Below are 20,853 nucleotides of genomic sequence, written 5' to 3'. Positions count from 1 at the left end.
TCTGGTGTGTGCTGGCATACTCTCCCTCTGTCTCCCCAAAGGGCTAGTGGGGTCCTGTCCTCTATCAGAGCATTCCCTGTGTGTGTGCTGTGTGTCGGTACGTTTGTGTCGACATGTATGAGGAGAAAAATGATGTGGAGACGGAGCAGAGTGTCTGTAACAGTGATGTCACCACCTAGGGGGTCGACACCTGAGTGGATGTACTGTTGAAAATTACGTGACAGTGTCAGCTCTGTATAAAAAAACAGTGGTTGACATGAGACAGCCGGCTACTCAGCTTGTGCCTGTCCAGACGTCTCATAGGCCGTCAGGGGCTCTAAAGCGCCCGTTACCTCAGATGGCAGATACAGACGCCGACACGGATACTGACTCCTGTGTCGACGGTGAAGAGACAACCGTGATTTCCAGTAGGGCCACACGTTACATGATTGAGACAATGGAAAATGTTTTATACATTTCTGATAATACGAGTACCACCAAAAAGGGGTATTATGTTCGGTGAGGGAAAAACTACCTGTAGTTTTCCTGAATCTGAAAAATAAAATGAGGTGTGTGATGATACGTGGTGTCAAAGTCAAAAATATTACATAGAGAGACCATATAAACTGCACACATATAAGTCGCTATACTTGCAAATATGCGCAGCGAGCACAGCAATATATGGAAACACACGCATTTGCTCGGACATGGCACTGAGATGGATTCGGCACTTGTTTCATACAGTACATGGTTATAATAATGAACAGCACCAGACATCATGGAGATTTAGAATTGGCTAATGAATTAATGTCATGGATGTGTATCATTCGAACCGAACCAGATAAACACATCATGTTTGGTATTGAAGCAAGCAGAATGAGGTGTGGGTTAGTTTGAGGCCTGTTGTGAAGTTGTGGGACATTGCAGCGGATAGATATGATTATATGTATAAAAGCTAAGATCATATTGTTAGAACAATGGATGCTCAAGACAACCTTTTACTAAGTTTTCAGGGCTGAACCTGATTAGCATATACAAAGAGAATGGTGACTCAGTACAAAGGAGAAAGAAAGACCCCTCCCCCAGGTACTGGTCAAACAGGAAGGTAGTGGTCAGGTGTGGCCTCAGAGAACAGATGTAATGTAGCTACACTCACAGACACACACACAGCTACCTGGCACCAAGCAGCATGGCGGCTGAATCCCCAGGACATCCTCCAAACTAAAGGCTAAGTATTGAACCTCACATGGCTAGATAAGGAAACAGACAGATTGCTTTCTGGTTTAAATAGGATATTGTAACTTGGTTGTGTGATTGTTGGGTGTTTGTGGATACTCTGTGAAGTCCGTGATGAATTGGAACAGTATACAATCTGTAGCATAGTATTTGTGGTATTTGTTTGCCTATGGAGATTTAAAATAGATTGTGCTGGTTAGTTATAATATATATCCTGTTAATCATAAATACCACCATGCAGTTACGTTTGTGTTAATTACATTGTGATCTGGTCTTGTGATGAATATGCTCTGGTTATTGAGATACTGAAGTTGTTTGGGATGTGAAATTATGAGATGGTTCTAGGAAGTTGGATTACATTGTGAAAGGTGATTTAGATGGTTTGGAATTGTAAAATCAGAACATATGCATTGTTTTGAGGCTTGGACATTTTGGAATAAAGTGCCATGTGTTTGGACCTGCAAATCTAAAATGGCTGCTGCTGGATGTCTTCCCCTCCCCCTTTCAGCCATGTGGTGTGGTCTTTGGAATCAAGTGGAGGTTTCTCAAAATGGAGTCTAGCTTCCATCCCATGCTGTATTCAGCATTGACTAACTGCGCAGCGATTGTCTCTCACATGTGTAGTTTTATCTGCAACCATGTTGTCTCTTATTTAATGTTATCATGAGCCATTTCTCTCTATCTCTCTCTTCTTCTCTTCCCCTTCCATTTTCCCATAAATAGTAATTGTATTGTATTGTATTTCTTGTGTAGTTATCTGGTTAGGTAGTCTCTGTTATATTGTAGTGTATCATTTGTACGGTGATTCTCTTTTACAAGTATATTAGATATAATACAGTTAATAGGCTTTGGACCCTAAACCAGTATCTGTGTATTTCCTATAGTGTTAAGTGTTCACTTGAGCGTCGGTGACGCACAAGCAGCTTTGTAGTTAGTCAGGTTACACAAGGTTGCACTTACACCCTGTATTCACATTAAGGTATTCTGTGTATTTCATTGTTAAAAGGTTTAGACATAAAGGTATAGCGTTGTGAGCGTCTGCGCCGCTGGTGATCTCCTCGTGGTCTCGAGCGTCTGCTACGCCATAGCGAATCATTACGTTAGTCAAAAGCCATTTAACGTGCTGTCCTGTGATCGCTGGGCCGTGAGCGAACGTGACGCTTGAGCGTCTCGCCTACGGCTGAGCGATCGTTACGCAACCAGCGTACCCGTACGGTACTTCTTAAGTAAACAGCGTACAGTGTTCTTAGACTTCATAAAGGGTTGTTTATACGACAAAGTATTTAGTATTGTCAATTGGGGGCTCGCCCGGGAGGGTCTGCTCGGTTAGTAATGTGGGGGAAATATGGTCCCCACACTGAGACCTTTTGTGATGAATGGACACGAATGACTGCGGGGGATAAGGCACCATTTCCCGGGATAGGTAGTTTTGACTTAGAGGTGTTGCATAATTTAAGGCAAAGGATCAGTCTCATAAAATCCTGGAAACAACGAGTTAAACATGATGATTGTTTGCAGTTATGGCAACAGGAAAGTGAAATGCAAAGAAATGTAACTTACATATCTAACTTTCATCTTGAGAGGAGAGACATGGCATTGAAGAGGATTATGGTTGCAGAGAAATGGCACAATGTTGTACGATAAAAATGCACTTAGTAACTGTATTAAGAATGAAAGTGTTAAATGTAATAATGTTTATGAAAATGAAAGTGTAAAAATTACAAACGTTAACCTGTGCAAGTCGCACCCCATGTTAAACTTCCCTCAGGATTACCAACAAGAAAGTGAGCCCAGAACGATGTCGGCACCTCTTCCAGAAGCCATCCTACAAGACATCCAGGTGGACGCGACCAAATTGGTAAAGGCAATAATCAAACCCCCTAACGGAGGGTCAGGTGAGGTCGTGTCCACAGGTACGTACAATGTTTTATATCACGCACAAACAAATGTACCCCATATTATAAGACCAAAACAAGGTGATGTGATTGAGTTTAGTCCTGTCAGGGTGATCACAGTCCCCAATGGGAAGACTGACGATCAGGGAACCATTCCCGTCAAGGACAGTGCAATGCGCCATCCCTGGTCCCGGACAGAATTGAGATCAATCATGTCTGATTACCCAGATCCTAGGAAAGATCTAACTGTATGATCAAAGATTCACAGAAGGCATACCAACCCCCTAGACAACGACATAATCATGGTATCCAAGGAATCAGGTAGGTACAGGGAAAGCGGTTGATGGTGATGAGCATCCAAGCGTTTGAGGAGGCATCAAATCAACCAAAACCCCAGGCCATTGGCACATGGAGGAACTTAAGGATTTGTGATCTGTGCAAAAGAGAAGGGCATTATGCCAGTAACTGCAACAGCCCACATAAAATCAGACCCCCTAGACATGAAAATGAGCAAAAGTTATGACACACCAAATTATAATCAGGGATCATATAGGAAGAATTTTGGGCCACACCCATAATATATAGTCAGGAAAGGTGATCCTTAGGACTGATGGTAAGCCTGAGGTAACGGTTAATAAATTGGGAGGTCATTCACTGAAAGACACAGGAATGACCAGGTGAAAAGTTGTGAATGTATTTGTGAAAAATGTTTTTTTTTCTCTCTCTCTCTATCCCCATCTCTGACTAGTAGCGGTAAGAATTCACACATTGCATATCCACTTGGTCCTTGCAGAAGTCTACCAAACCCCAGCATGACCTCCGCCACAATGTATTTCTGGCCAGATACAGACAGTGGAGTAATGCAGGTGCTGGTGGGGAGGGACTGCTCAAGGAGACCAGTAGACACATAGATATGACAGCCTAATAAGTCTGACAATGTTTTTCTAATGCTAACAATGTTTTCTTAATGTTGACAATGTTTTAAAAATGCTTTGTTTCTCTTCTCTTATTGATGGTTATTGTCGAGTTATGTAATGTATATATGCACATGAATTGTTCTCTATCTCTTTTGTTTTTTTTTTTGTGTTTTCTCTCTCTTCTCACTCATGTTTTCATGGTTTAAAGATGGTATGTCACCCCTCAGTTGGACCAATGGTAATGCCAGATTTTTTTTCTCCTTACAGAAAGATCGCCGGTTAGGATGGAATATTGCATCACCAGAATGTTCGTTTGGAAGACTGAGAGACAGCACCTTTGAGAGGACAGCAGAACAAGAAGAACAACAAGACGAGAGAACTTATTATCGTAACAAGTTCTCTCCCCCTCAAACTGTTTTCTTATACCCCCTTTACAAATTTCTTCTTTTCTCCTCCTGTAAGATGGACTTGCCCCAAGAGACTGTGATATGGATTTTCCTGTTGACCATGATGTTGACCAGAGCAGTCTGTTTCGGTGAGAGTACCAGCGAGGTCGAGAAAGGATCCAGAAAGGTCCTGATGACTGAGACGGAGGTGTAAATTTCCAATAGCAACCCAATCACCAAGCAAAGGCGAGTACCGGGCACGATCTAACAACCATGTTATTTGTAAACAATTGTGAAGGATTGTTAGTTCAAAAAGAAAATTGTATCTGTAGGCTCTGTGACGGTCTGGTGGAGGATGGATGCATAAAGAAATGCCAGTCCAGTTTTAATGTCCATATGGACCGGCATCCATTGAGTGACTATCACTCCTTAGTGGGTAGTGTGTTAAATAAAACAGATTGTTGGGTATGCTCTCAAGTACCTCAGGGTCATAGTAAATCAGGGCTAGTACCATTTCCTTTAACGGTAGGGGAGGTACTTGAGCTAAAGGGTGGGAGACCGGTGGACAGGAGGTTTAATATCTCCAGCCCTCCTAGTTTGAAGCTCCACCAATACCATGTGGATAGGTCCCTATTATGTTTTAACATCTCCAATCCCCGAAAGCCGGGAAATTGGGAAGTGTCATGGAGCAACCAAACCATGACCTTTTCGCATAGAGCAGATAGAATGCCTACAGATACAGAGCTTGTACGCCACATAGCCAGTAGAGGAAAATCTTTCCGGTATAGGTATACCTTAGGAAATAGGATTACGAGAGTTGGAGAAGTATCACCAGGATACTGTGCACATATCGTACAAACTGATACGTGTACTAAACAGATGGGAGAATTAGGGTTAGGAGAGTTCACACGGAAAATGTGTAACATGGTAATGACATATTCCGTCCCATATGTTCTCCCCGATGATGCATATTTCATATGCGGGAGAAAGGCGTATGAGCGGCTTGCCCCAAACTCTGAAGGATTGTGTTGTATTGGAAAAGTACTACCTGAGGTAATGAGTCTAAGGAGTGAGGAAACTGTAATTAACCTGGATTTGGTATATGACTCAATGATAGAAACCATGATGTGATGAAAATGCGATTATACGGTCCGTTTCTTTCACCTGTTTTTCTGTTTTTCTCCAAGATACAAAGACCCCCTTGGACGAGGAAGTTGATGAGACGCTATACAGACAACAGACAAGAACCAAAGATGAAGTTTTGACGACCTATGATATGGACACTTGATGAACTTTGCCATGGATCCCCAGTTTCCCTAGTATTTTAAACTCACGCTAGCCCAACATTTTTTGTAAATCTGATGGCACTGACAAAGCTATTTGCTCATGCCCAAAGAGCAATACAGCGCAAAGAAGACGACTCTCAACAGATACCGAACAAAACTTCAACAACAGATGTACATTTCCCTGACATAGAATATCATTGCATTTTCCATAAGTGTTCTTTATCTTCATCTCTACAACCCTCAGGTAATGACACACATAGTCGATAGGGAATACAGGCACAGATATCAGCAACCACATACCTCCCCCATTCATGTATCATCAACTAAAATGTGCTCCCCCATTTTGTTACAACCACAGCCGAAATGAGCTCGGTAAAGTTTGACAGCCCATCCACAGACCCTTAGTACGGGATAAGAAGGAATTCAAATGTATACTTCGCAATACCTCGAAGCTTGATGTACAACACGTACGGCACGATGATACATGACCCCCCCAAACATGGATTCATACACACATGCTTCTGCTATCTCACTAGGTCATACCCTCTTCACACCTTCTCCTCTCTCCTCCCTTACCCAACCATGGAAATGTATTAACCCCTGACATATATTTTTCTCTTTTTGAAATGTTTTAGGAAGTGGCAGTTATTGGTGACTGCCAAAGGGTGGACTGTCAAAGTCAAAAATATTACATAGAGAGACCATATAAACTGCACACATATAAGTCGCTATACTTGCAAATATGCGCAGCGAGCACAGCAATATATGGAAACACACGCATTTGCTCGGACATGGCACTGAGATGGATTCGGCACTTGTTTCATACAGTACATGGTTATAATAATGAACAGCACCAGACATCATGGAGATTTAGAATTGGCTAATGAATTAATGTCATGGATGTGTATCATTCGAACCGAACCAGATAAACACATCATGTTTGGTATTGAAGCAAGCAGAATGAGGTGTGGGTTAGTTTGAGGTCTGTTGTGAAGTTGTGGGACATTGCAGCGGATAGATATGATTATATGTATAAAAGCTAAGATCATATTGTTAGAACAATGGATGCTCAAGACAACCTTTTACTAAGTTTTCAGGGCTGAACCTGATTAGCATATACAAAGAGAATGGTGACTCAGTACAAAGGAGAAAGAAAGACCCCTCCCCCAGGTACTGGTCAAACAGGAAGGTAGTGGTCAGGTGTGGCCTCAGAGAACAGATGTAATGTAGCTACACTCACAGACACACACACAGCTACCTGGCACCAAGCAGCATGGCGGCTGAATCCCCAGGACATCCTCCAAACTAAAGGCTAAGTATTGAACCTCACATGGCTAGATAAGGAAACAGACAGATTGCTTTCTGGTTTAAATAGGATATTGTAACTTGGTTGTGTGATTGTTGGGTGTTTGTGGATACTCTGTGAAGTCCGTGATGAATTGGAACAGTATACAATCTGTAGCATAGTATTTGTGGTATTTGTTTGCCTATGGAGATTTAAAATAGATTGTGCTGGTTAGTTATAATATATATCCTGTTAATCATAAATACCACCATGCAGTTACGTTTGTGTTAATTACATTGTGATCTGGTCTTGTGATGAATATGCTCTGGTTATTGAGATACTGAAGTTGTTTGGGATGTGAAATTATGAGATGGTTCTAGGAAGTTGGATTACATTGTGAAAGGTGATTTAGATGGTTTGGAATTGTAAAATCAGAACATATGCATTGTTTTGAGGCTTGGACATTTTGGAATAAAGTGCCATGTGTTTGGACCTGCAAATCTAAAATGGCTGCTGCTGGATGTCTTCCCCTCCCCCTTTCAGCCATGTGGTGTGGTCTTTGGAATCAAGTGGAGGTTTCTCAAAATGGAGTCTAGCTTCCATCCCATGCTGTATTCAGCATTGACTAACTGCGCAGCGATTGTCTCTCACATGTGTAGTTTTATCTGCAACCATGTTGTCTCTTATTTAATGTTATCATGAGCCATTTCTCTCTATCTCTCTCTTCTTCTCTTCCCCTTCCATTTTCCCATAAATAGTAATTGTATTGTATTGTATTTCTTGTGTAGTTATCTGGTTAGGTAGTCTCTGTTATATTGTAGTGTATCATTTGTACGGTGATTCTCTTTTACAAGTATATTAGATATAATACAGTTAATAGGCTTTGGACCCTAAACCAGTATCTGTGTATTTCCTATAGTGTTAAGTGTTCACTTGAGCGTCGGTGACGCACAAGCAGCTTTGTAGTTAGTCAGGTTACACAAGGTTGCACTTACACCCTGTATTCACATTAAGGTATTCTGTGTATTTCATTGTTAAAAGGTTTAGACATAAAGGTATAGCGTTGTGAGCGTCTGCGCCGCTGGTGATCTCCTCGTGGTCTCGAGCGTCTGCTACGCCATAGCGAATCATTACGTTAGTCAAAAGCCATTTAACGTGCTGTCCTGTGATCGCTGGGCCGTGAGCGAACGTGACGCTTGAGCGTCTCGCCTACGGCTGAGCGATCGTTACGCAACCAGCGTACCCGTACGGTACTTCTTAAGTAAACAGCGTACAGTGTTCTTAGACTTCATAAAGGGTTGTTTATACGACAAAGTATTTAGTATTGTCAGTGGGTTTCCCCCCGATAACAATTGATAATTTCTTAAAAAGTATTGGCTGTATACCCTTTCCCGCCAGAGGTTAGGGTGCGTTGGGAAACACCCCCTAGGGGGGATAAGGCGCTCACACGCTTGTAAAAACAAGGGCTCTACCTTCTCATGAGATGGCCGCCCTTAAGGATCCTGCTGATAAAAAGCAGGAGGGTATCCAAAAATGTATTCACACACATACTGGTGTTATACTGCGACCAGCAATCGCCTCAGCCTGGAGGTGCAGTGCTGGGTTGACATGGTCGGATTCCCTGACTGGAAATATTGATATCCTAGATAAGGATAGTATATTATTGCCTATAGAGCATTTAAAAGATGCATTTCTATATATGCATGATGCACAGCGGAATATTTGACGACTGGCATCAAGTATAAGTGCGTTGTCCAATTCTACCAGTAAAATGGTCAGGTGATGCGGATTCCAAACGGCATTTGGAAGTATTGCCTTTAAAAGGGGACATTTGGGGTCGGTCTTTTAGACCTGGTGGCCACGGCAACAACTGGAAAATCCACGTTTGTACCCCAGGTCGCCTCTCAAAATAAGACGCCGTATTATCAGGCGCAGTCCTTTGTTGGCAAGCGGACAAAAGGTTCCTCTTTTCTGCTCGTGACAGAGGGAGAGGAAAAAGGCTGAAGAGATTACCCAGTTCCCAGGAACAGAAATCCCTTCCCGCCTCTGCAAAAGCCCTGAGTATGACGCTAGGGCCTTACAAACTCAGGCACGGTGGGGGCCCGTTCTCAATGAATTTCAGTGCGCAGTGGGCTCACTCGCAAGTAGACCCCTGGATCCTTCAGGTAATATCTCAAGGGTACATATTGAAATTCGAGACGTCTCCCCCTCGCCGTTTCCAAAAGTCGGCTTTACCGACGTCTCCCTCTGACAGGGAGGCAATTTTGGAAGCCATTCACCCAGCAGGTGATAATCAAGGTACCCCTCCTGCAACAGGGAACGGGGTATTATTCCACACTATTGTGGTACCGAAGCCAGACGGCCCGGTGAAACCGATTCTAAATCTAAAATCTAAAATCTTTGAACACTTACATACAGAGGTTCAAATTCAAGATTGAGTCACTCAGAGCAGTGATTGCGAACCTGGAAGAAGGGGACTACATGATGTCTTGGGACATCAAGGATGCTTACCTTCATGTCAAAGTTTACCCTTCTCACCAAGGGTACCTCAGGTTATGGTACAGAACTGTCACTATCAGTTCAGACGCTGCCGTAGGGATGGTCCACGGCACCCCGGGTCTTTACCAAGGTAATGGCCGAAATGATATCCCTTCGAAGGAAGGGAATTTTAGTTATCCCTTACTTGGACGATTCCCTGATAAGGGTAAGATCCAGGGAACAGTTGGAAGTCGGTGTAGCACTATCTCAGGTAGTGTTGCGGCAGCACGATTGGATTCTCAATATTCCAAAATCGCAGCTGGTTCCGACGACTTGTCTTCTGTTTCCTAGGAATGTTCCTGGACACAGTCCAGAAAAAAGGTGTTTCTCCCGGAAGAGAAAACCAGGGAGTTATCCGAGCTAGTCAGGAACCTCCTAAAACCGAACCAAGTCTCAGTGCATCAATGCACAAGGGTTCTGGGTAAAAATGGTGGCTTCCTACGAAGCAATCCCATTCGTTAGATTCCACGCAAGAACTTTCCAGTGGAACCTACTGGACAAATGGTCCGGGTCACATTTTCAGATGCATCAGCGGATAACCCTGTCACCAAGGACAAGGGTATCCATCATGTGGTGGTTGCAGAGTGCTCATCTTCTAGAGGGCCGCAGATTCGGCATTCAGGAATGGGTCCTGGTGACCACGGATGCCAGCCTGCGAGGCTGGGGAGCAGTCACACAGGGAAGGAATATCCAGGGCTTAGGGTCAAGCCTGGATACATCACTTCACATAAATATCCTGAAGCTAAGGGCCAATTACAATGCTCTAAGCTTAGCAAGACCTCTGCTTCAAGGTCAGCCGGTGTTGATCCAGTCGGACAACATCATGGCAGTCACCCACGTAAACAGACAGGGTGGCACAAGAAGCAGGAGGGCAATGGCAGAAGCTGCAGGGATTCTTCGCTGGGCGGAAAATCATGTGATAGCACTGTCAACAGTATTCATTCCGGGAGTGGACAACTGGGAAGCAGACTTCCTCAGCACGACCTCCACCCGGGAGAGTGGGGACTTCACCCAGAAGTCGTCCACATGATTAAAAAACTCGACAGGTATTGCACCAGGTCAAGAGACCCTCAGGCAATAGTTGTAGACGCTCTGGTAACACCGTGGGTGTACCAGTCAGTGTATGTGTTCCCTCCTCTGCTTCTCATACCCAAGGTACTGAGATTGATAAGATGGAGAGGAGAAAGCACTATATTCGTGGCTCCGGATTGGCCAAGAAGGACTTGGTAACCGGAACTTCAAGAGATGCTCACGGAGGATCTGTGGCCTCTACCTCTAAGAAGGGACCTGCTCCAGCAAGGACCCTGTCTGTTCCAAGACTTACCGCGGCTGCGTTTGACGGCATGGCGGTTGAACGCCGGATCCTGAAGGAAAAAAGGCTTTCCGGATGAAGTCATCCCTATCCTGATCAAAGCCAGGAAGGATGTAACCGCAAAAACATTATCACCGCAATTGGCGAAAATATGTTGCGTGGTGCGAGGCCAGTAAGGCCCGACGGAGGAAATTCAGCTGGGTCGATTCCTACATTTCCTGCAAACAGGAGTGTCTATGGGCCTAAAATTGGGGTCCATTAAGGTTCAAATTTGCGGCCCTGTCAATTTTCTTCCAAAAAGAACTAGCTTCAGTCCCTGAAGTTCAGACGTTTGTAAAAGGGGTACTGCATATACAGCCTCCTTTTGTGCCTCCATTGGCACTTTGGGATCTCAATGTAGTTTTGGGTTCCAAAAGTCACATTGGTTTGAACCACTTAAATCTGTGGAGTTAAAATATCTCACATGGAAAGTGGTCATGCTGTTGGCCCTGGCCTGGGCCAGGCGCGTGTCAGAATTGGCGGCTTTATCCTGAAAAAGCCCTTATCTGATTTTCCATTCGGACAGGGCGGAATTGAGGACTCGTCCTCAGTTTCTCCCCAAGGTGGTTTCAGCGTCTCACCTGAACCAACCTATTGGTGGTGCCTGCGGCTACTAGGGACTTGGAGGCCTCCAAGTTGCTAGACGTTGTCAGTGCCCTGAAAATATATGTTTCCAGGACGGCTGGAGTCAGAAAATCTGACTCGCTGTTTATCCTGTATGCACCCAACAAGCTGGGTGCTCCTGCTTCTAAGCAGACTATTGCTCGTTGGATTTGTAGTACAATTCAGCTTGCACATTCTGTGGCAGGCCTGCCACAACCAAAAATCTGTAAATGCCCACTCCACAAGGTAGGTGGGCTCATCTTGGGCGGCTGCCCGAGGGGTCTCGGCTTTACAACTTTGCCGAGCAGCTACTTGGTCAGGAGCGAATACGTTTGTAAAATTCTACAAAATTTAATATCCTGGCTGAGGAGGACCTGGAGTTCTCTCATTTGGTGCTGCAGAGTCATCCGCACTCTCCCGCCCGTTTGGGAGCTTTGGTATAATCCCCATGGTCCTTACGGAGTCCCCAGCATACACTTAGGACGTTAGAGAAAATAAGAATTTACTTACCGATAATTCTATTTCTCATAGTCCGTAGTGGATGCTGGGCGCCCATCCCAGGTGCGGATTGTCTGCAATACTTGTACATAGTTATTGTTACAAAAATCGGGTTATTATTGTTGTGAGCCATCTTTCAGAGGCTCCTCTGTTATCACACTGTTAACTGGGTTCAGATCACAGGTTATACGGTGTGATTGGTGTGGCTGGTATGAGTCTTACCCGGGATTCAAAATCCTTCCTTATTGTGTACGCTCGTCCGGGCACAGTATCCTAACTGAGGTTTGGAGGAGGGTCATAGGGGGAGGAGCCAGTGCACACCAGTTAGTCCTAAAGCTTTCTTTAGATGTGCCCAGTCTCCTGCGGAGCCGCTATTCCCCATGGTCCTTACGGAGTCCCCAGCATCCACTACGGACTATGAGAAATAGAATTATCGGTAAGTAAATTCTTATTTTTAACCTTTTCCTGTGTGTGTGCTGTCACTACTACAGTATGTCAGGCAAAGAGTGTGTTTCATGTAAGGCACAGTGTTCCTCTTCTCCAGGGTGTTCACTAGTGTGTACTCAGTGTAGTATCCCTTCCCAGGCTAGTGGGGCAGAACCAGCATGGCTGGACTTCATTAGGGGAATGATTTCCAACATTTCTACAAAAATTATCTCGTAATGAGAAAGAGACGCAATACTTAAGTTTCTGAAAAAGGACTCAGTACCCATACCAGTGTCTCAGTCCTCTACCATTTGTCCACAAAAAGGTACTTTGGCCCATATCCTGCATTCTGACTGATAATGAATGGTCAGAAATGGAGGAAGGTGAGGTGGACACAGAGGTAGGGGAGGGTACTCGGTCACAAGGAGTAGAGGCTCTCATAGAGGCTATTAGAGAGAGATTCTAAATATCTCTATTAAGGTGTTGGAGGAGAGTGAAGAATCTCACTTTACTATTAAGAAAAAATCCTTAGCCACTTTTCCTGTGTCAAATGAACTAAATACCCTGTTTGAAGAACCGTGGGTTAATCCAGATAAAAAATTTCAAATTCCTAGGCGGTTGTTATCATCTTTTCCTTTTCCTCCCGAGGATAGGAAAAAATGGGAAAATCCACCGATAGTGGATGAGTCAGTTTCCAGGCTCTCACATAAAATTGTATTGCCTGTCCCTGGTGCAGCCTCTCTAAAAGATGCGGCTGATCGCAAGATTGAGATTACACTCAAATCTTTGTATACTGCTGCCGGGGTGGCCCAGAGACCCACTATAGCATGTGGGTGGATTACAAGAGCCATTGCTATATGGTCAGGTAATTTAATGGAGGGGTTAGACACCTTACTTCAAGAGGAAATTGCTCCTGCAACATATACAAGACTCTGCAAACTTTATGGTGGAAGCCATAAAAGAAATAGATTTGCTTAATGCACGCACTACAGCTATGGCAGTGTCGGCACGCAGAGCATTATGGTTATGTCAGTGGACTGCTGACGCGGACTCCAGGAAAGGAGTGGAAGGCCTACCTTTCACAGGAGAGGCCTTATTTGGAGATGAACACGACAAATGGATCTCCCCGAGCTACCGCGTGTAAGTCCACATACCTTCTTTCTGCAGCTCCACCAGCTAGGAAGGTCTACTCAGGAACTAATCTACAGTCCTTTCGGACCACCAAGTATAGGGGCAAGGCCAGAGGTTCTTCTACCGCTGCCAGAGGTGCTAGAGGTAAACCACACAAACCAGCACCTGCTGGTTCTCAGGAACAGAACTCCGGCTCTGTCTTTTCAAAGCCTTACGCATGACGGTGTGCCGCGATGCCTGGGAGACAGGCAGGTGGGAGCCCAGGTACAATTCTTTAGTCACATCTGGACACGATCTTGCCAGGATCCCTGGGTCATAGACCTTATATCCCAGGGCTACAGGCTGGAGTTCCAGGATCTCTCACCTCACAGATTCTTCAAATCAGGCTTACAAGTTTCACAAGAAGCGAGAGTAATTCAAAAACTGTTACAGACCCAGGTAATTGTTCCAGTTCCACCTCATCTACAAAATAAGGGATACTATTCCAGCTTGTTTGTAGTACAGAAACCGGATGGTTCAGTAAGACCAATTTTGAACCTCAAGTCATTGAATTCATACTTACGAGTGTTCAAATTCAAGATGGAGTTGTTGACAGCGGTAATATCAGGAGGAGGGGGAATTCCTAGCGTCTCTGGATGTCAAGGATGCGTACCTTCATATTCCGATCTGGCCTCCTCATCAGGCTTATCTACGGTTTGTGCTGCAGGACTGTCACTACCGGTTTCAGGCCCTGCCATTTGGTCTCTCCACGGCACCAAGGGTGTTCACCAAAGTGATGGCAGAGATGATAATGTTGTTCCGCAAACAGGGAGTGAACATAGTTCCGTACCTGGACGATTTTCTGATAAAGGCACCATCCAGGGAAAAGCTGTTAGAGAACATTGCCCTCTCAACCAGACTACTCCTGGATCACGGGTGGATTCTGAACCTACCAAAATCTCACCTAGAACCAATGCAGAGGCTTCAGTTCCTGGGGATGATACTGGACACAGAGTCTCAGAAAGTATTCCTTCCCTTGGAAAAGGCAGTGGTAATCCAGTGGATAGTTTGGGCCGTCTTGAAGCCGATCCGAATCTCTGTGCATCTCTGCATACGCCTTCTGGGGAAAATTGTGGCTTTTTACGAAGCAATTCACTACGGAAGGTCTCATGTGAGACCCTTCCAGCTGGATCTGTTGGACAAGTGGTTTGGATCTTCACATGCACCAGAGGATTCGTCTGTCACCAAAAGTCAGGATCTCCCTCCTGTGGTGGCTACAGACTTCTCACCTAGTCGAGGATCGGAGATTCGGGATTCAGACTTGGATTCTGCTAAACACAGACGCACAATTTAGCACAGCTACAATTAGGCACGCTGACATGCGGGGGGACACCCAGCACAGGGCTATCCCGCCCCGCATGTCAGGCCCTACCCCGACGCAGAAGTACAAAAGCATTGCACAGCGGCGATGCTTTTGTACTTTAGGAGTAGCTCCCAGCCAGCGCAGCTCCTGCACGCTGGTAGGGAGCTAAACGTCGCAGCATGGGTCGCAGCGGCTGTGTGTGACGTCACGCAGCCGCCGTGGCCCGCCTCCCCAATGGTCCGGGCACGCCTGCGTTGCCCGGACCGCGCCCACTAAATGGAGGCTAAACGCTGCCGGCCAGCCCCCTCCCGCCCAGCGATCTCCTCTGCTCCCGGGAGAATGGGGCCTCCACCTGGAGGTGTTCCGGTGGTTAACACGTCGGTGGAAGTATCCACAAATCAACATGATGGCCTGTCGACTCAACAAGAAGCTCAAGCAGTACTGTTCCAGGTCGAGGGACCCATAGGCTGTATCGGTAGACGCCGTGACAACTCCGTGGGTTTACCAGCTGGTGTACTTGTTTCCTCCCATTCCTATGATCCCAAGAATTCTAATAAGAATAAAAAGGGAAAAAGTTCAAGCAATCCTCATTGCTCCGGACTGGCCACGAAGGGCCTGGTATGCAGATCTTCTCAAGATGCCGATCGCAGATCCGTGACCTCTGCCTCTTCGAGGGGACCTTCTGCAGCAGGGTCCGTTCGTCTATCAAGACTTACCACGGCTACGTTTAACGGCATGGAAGTTGAACGGTTGATTCTAGCCAGGAGAGGGATTCCTGACAAGGTCACCCCGACTATGATCCAAGCCAGAAAGGGGGTAACGTCTAAACATTACCATTGTATCTGGAAGAAATATGTCTCTTGGTGTGTGAGCAGACAATATTCTGCGGTGGAATTTAATCTGGGATGTTTCCTGCTTTTTCTGCAGTCGTGAGTGGATGTGGGCCTACACCTAGGCTCCATTAAAGTTCCGATTTCGGCCTTGTCTATTTTCTTTCAGAAACAATTGGCTTCTCTCACTGAGGTCCAGACGTTCTTGAAAGGTGTTCTGCACTTACAAACTCCCTTTGTGCCTCCCACGGCACCTTCGGATCTCAATTTGGTACTGCAGTTCCTTCAATCGGACTGGTTTGAACCGTTGCAGAAGGTAGACGTAAAGTACCTTACGCGGAAGACCGTCACACCGTTGGCCTTGGCTTCAGCAAGACATCTGTCGGAGCTGGGGGCGTTGTCTCATAAGAGCCCTACTTCATTTTTCATGAGGACAGAGCTAAACTCAGGACTCGTCGGCAATTTCTTCCTAAGGTGGTGTCCACGTTTCACATCAACCAACCTATTGTGGGTCCGGCTGTTACGGACGCCTCTGCTACTTCAAAGTCTTTGGATGTCGTAAGGGCTTTGAAGAGAACTGCTCGCCACAGGAAATCGGACTCGCTGTTCGTTCTTTATGATCCCAATAAAATTGGGTGTCCTGCTTTGAAGCAGTCCATTGCACGCTGAATCAGGCTCACTATCCAGCATGCTTATTCCTCGGCAGGTTTGCCGATTCCGAAATCTGTTCAAGCCAACTCTACTAGGTCGGTGGGTTCCTCTTTGGGTGGCTGCCAGGGGTGTCTCGGTTTTACTGCTCTTCCGAGCAGCTACTTGGTCGGTTCAAACACGTTTGCTATGTTCTACAAGTTTGATACTTTGGCCTCTGAGGATCTTCAGTTTGATCAATCAGTTCTGCAGGAACCTCAGCACTCTCCCACCCTGTTTGGGAGCTTTGGTACTTCCTCATGGTACTAAGTGGATTCCCAGTATCCCCTAGGACGTAAGAGAAAATAGGATTTTAATTACTTACCGGTAAATCCTTTTCTCGTAGTCCATAGAGGATGCTGGGCGCCCGGCCGGTGCTTCGTCTTCCTGCACTGTTACTTGGTTAAGTATTGTTGTTTGGTTCAGCTGTTGCCTGTCCCTGTTTGCAAGTTTGGTTAGCATAGCTTTCCTCTTGTTTTGTGTGTGCTGGTTCGGAATCTCACCACTTTGCTTATCTATTCTTCTCGCAAAGTATGTCCGTCTCCTCGGGCACAGTTTCCTAGACTGAGTCTGGTAGGAGGGGCATAGAGGGAGGAGCCAGCACACACATTCAAACTTCTATAGTGCCCATGGCTCCTAGTGGACCCGTCTATACCCCATGAAACTAAATGGATTCCCAGTATCCCCTACGGACTACGAGAAAGGGATCTACCGGCAGGTAATTAAAATCCTATTTTATTCCCCTGTAACAAAACATCAGTGACCCCTTGTCTATTGAACATGCACCTTGATGACCCCCAGAATCATTGTGTAGAAAACTCACTGGGGCACAATAATGAAATTCAACATATACCAACCCCCAACAGTACGCAATTGTACGTAAAAAATAATTCTTTATTTTGCATTGGCACAGGCATGAGTCATATGTAGTACAGAGTGTAATTCAAGACGTGGGGAAATACAAGCCCCACGTTTTATTAATGACATATAACTTGTAAACAACTTAGATGAAGACAAACAGTGGCAGTTGCTCTATCATTCCTGGAGATAATTATATATCAGGTGTTAGAAAGGGAAGGGGTCACAGACAAACAGCAGACAGAGAGGGTGGGTGCTTTTTCCTCCCCTGGTATCCCACCAGCACACTAAAAGAGTACCTGTAACCTTATCTGAACCTATCTGTTAATAGAATTTCAGAGAAATTGGGTGCATGCGTTTGCAAAGACATGTTTATCTGCTGAGCCGCACCAAGGCCTCTTCAATATCAGCAGTCCTAACACTACATAATGGCAGTGCCCACATAGGGCCATGTGATTTGTCACAGTAGGCCTCATGATAAAGGCTATTACTAAAACACATCCAGACAGAGAGCTAACTTACCCGGGAGCCACCCCAGGATCTCCCATTAGCACTACAAGGAACAGCATGCCTTCCAAATACTGCTCCCATTCAATACCTTTCTCACACATGCAGACAAACAGTGGCAGTTGCTCAATCATTCCTGGAGATAATTATATCAGGTGCTGGAAAGGAGGAGGAGTCACAGACACACAGCAGACAGAGAGGGGGGAGGGGTGCTTCCCCCTCCCCCTGGTATCCCCCCAGTACACTAAAAACTTACCTGTAACCAAATTAGATGCACAGAATGGTATTTGCTCATAATCCATTTATTGGTCCATCACAGGTGTTTGTAAGGGAGGGTTTAATCGAGGCAAGAAAAAGCAAAAACATAACATTCCCTCAGCACACTGTAAAGGAACATTTTCATGCTACATAGTAATAGAAATGCAGAGATCTCAGTTACATATATTTTGTGAGAGTTCTCCTTTTTTTTTTAAAGTGGCAATCACTTACGTGGCAAAACCAGGTTGAGTTTGCCATGTAAATGATTGCCACTTTTAAAAAAAACAGGACTCTCACACCCTATTACATTCCCCCCAAAAGCTTGGTTTCTACCACGATAAATTCTACTTTTCCTCGAAACAACGTGCAATACAGATGTGTCCACATGCAGTTGTGTCCTCTTCTATATTCGCTTCTGCTGCGGCATGGCATGCATGCCATGAGTAAGTGCATGCTCGCTGGTCCGTGATCCCATAGGATTGCATGGTGCGAACGGTGCCACAGCGTGGCGTACTGTGTCGTGGGCATGTGCGGCTATTCGCATGCCAAGATGCGTGCGCATGTTTTCCACGCTGCTGGTAAAGATACATGAGGACACATCTGTACGTCTATACTCAAATTACGCCAAATAACCTAATTGACATGCCACTTCCCCTTTACGCCAAGCGTCCCATCTGAGACTTTTTTTTCTCAGAATATGCGCCAGTGGCACAAATGTACAATGGAAGGATAAGCCAACTAATGGCGCTGTCATGTGATTTACTGTGCGACTCATTTTTCTAATCTGGTTTAAAAGGGAAAAGATAGAGTTCTGATACTTCTGACTCGCGCTATGCCTCGCTCCACTCCTCGCGCTACACCTCGCGCCACCTATTGTTATGCTTAAACTGCGACGTTATACCAATCCCTTTGCAACGAAAGATGTAACCTGGTGCATCTGGTACGCTGGCAGCGGCTTTGTGCGAATAGGCTGAAAATTCAGTAAAAAGTAGGTATCGCTACCCGTGGTGGAGCGTTTTAAGTTGCCCCGAGCGTCTTGCGCCATTTGCTGCAAAAATAAGAGGAGAATGAGGACACATCTGTAGCTTGCCATCCCTTGTGTGTGTTGAAGGGTATTGCGTAGAATAAATTAAAAGGAATTTAACATGAATTTTCACAACTTCCATAAAATTTTTACGTTGTACTTCTAGCTATCATATGTTGAGACTACATCACCGTCATCATACGGAGCGGTTATCCCTACCGTGACCCAACTACATCAGAAGGTGCTTCCCCAAACCGCACATAAGAGGTCCAAGGAAAGGCCAGGCCAGGGAGGAGGAGGAAGCAACGATGATCCAAACACACAAGCACTACTGGGTCCAGCCGGCAGAATGTTAAATACTCCGGTGGATGAATGCGATGCCATAGGTCTGAGCTGGGCGGCAAAACTGAGATGCGTGGATGAGAAACATCGCTACAAGGCAGAGAAGCTTATAAACGAGGTGTTGCATAGGGCCAGGTCAGGAGAAGTCGATGACCTGGCCTTTTTCTTCTCCGGGGTTTGTCATAGGCCGCAGTCCGAGAGCTTCCATAGGCCGCAGTCTGAGAGCTTCCATAGGCCGCAGTCCGAGAGCTTCCATAGGCCGCAGTCCGAGAGCTTCTATAGGCCGCAGTCCGAGAGCTTCCATAGGTCGCAGAGCTACTATTATCTGCCACCCCAGATGCCCTATCAAGCACCAATGCAAGATAAGTATGCCCGGCCATCTCTGAACACGTCTACTTTCCGCAGAACATCCACACCCGCCTATGGACGCGGCGATAGAAATGTGCCGCCAATTCCCGCTCTGCCCAACACCAGTTAAGAGGGCATCTGAGGGCAACCCGACTCATTCAGTTTGGAAAATCTAGATAACTTGGTTGACATGTTATAATCTATAAAGTTTTAATATTGTTAAGTAATATGTGAATGTTATACTGTATGTTTATTGTTACATGTTAAATAATATTAACTGTTTTATACATTTTATTGCTCGTTTTTTTGCATTAATACAGTTTGAATATCAAATCATAACAGCGAGTTCTTTTATTTACTTACTGTAAAGTGTTCCCCTTCCAGCAGGTGAATGACTGTCCTGGGAATTAGGAGGCCCAAAGCTTGGGTGGATATAGGGCCTGATTCAGACCTGGTCGCAAAAGCAAAATCTTTCTCTAATGGGCAAAACCTAGGTGGTCATTCCGAGTTGATCGCTCGCTAGCAGTTTTTCTCTTACGTCCTAGAGGATGCTGGGGACTCCGTAAGGACCATGGGGTATAGACGGGCTCCGCAGGAGACATGGGCACCTATAAAGAACTTTTAGTATGGGTGTGCACTGGCTCCTCCCTCTATGCCCCTCCTCCAGACCTCAGTTAGATTCTGTGCCCAGAGGAGAAGGGTGCACTGCAGAGAGCTCTCCTGAGTTTTCTGTGGAAAAATAATTTTGTTAGGTTTTTTATTTTCAGGGAGTCCTGTTGGCAACAGGCTCCCTGCATCGTGGGACTGAGGGGAGAGAAGCAGACCTACTTAACTGATAGGCTCTGTTTCTTAGGCTACTGGACACCATTGGCTCCAGAGGGAGTCGGAACACAGGTCTCACCCTGGGGTTCGTCCCGGAGCCGCGCCGCCGTCCTCCTCACAGATGCCGGAAGATAGAAGCCGGGTGAGTATGAGAAACAAGAAGACATCTCAGGCGGCAGAAGACTTCAGATCTTCATGAGGTACCGCTGCGCGCCATTGCTCCCATACACAACACACAGACAGCACTGATGGGCGCGGGGGGGGGGGGGGCGCCCTGGGCAGCAATAAACCTCGTTTTTGGGCA

The 20,853-nt window shown here is 45.7% G+C and overlaps 1 long non-coding RNA gene across 1 annotated transcript in view; it reads left to right on the top strand.

Annotated features, from left to right (window-relative positions):
• LOC134911093 (uncharacterized) overlaps positions 1–20,066 on the top strand; it is a 56,336-nt gene extending 36,270 nt beyond the window's left edge. Inside the window, exon 2 of the long non-coding RNA XR_010176315.1 lies at positions 19,204–20,066. This is a non-coding gene — a long non-coding RNA (uncharacterized LOC134911093). The remainder of the gene's footprint in view (positions 1–19,203) is intronic.
• The last annotated feature ends 787 nt before the right edge of the window (positions 20,067–20,853 follow it).

This window comes from Pseudophryne corroboree, chromosome 4, assembly GCF_028390025.1.
Source record: "Pseudophryne corroboree isolate aPseCor3 chromosome 4, aPseCor3.hap2, whole genome shotgun sequence".
Lineage (NCBI taxonomy): Eukaryota > Metazoa > Chordata > Amphibia > Anura > Myobatrachidae > Pseudophryne > Pseudophryne corroboree.
This window is presented reverse-complemented; position numbering and strand designations above follow the sequence as displayed.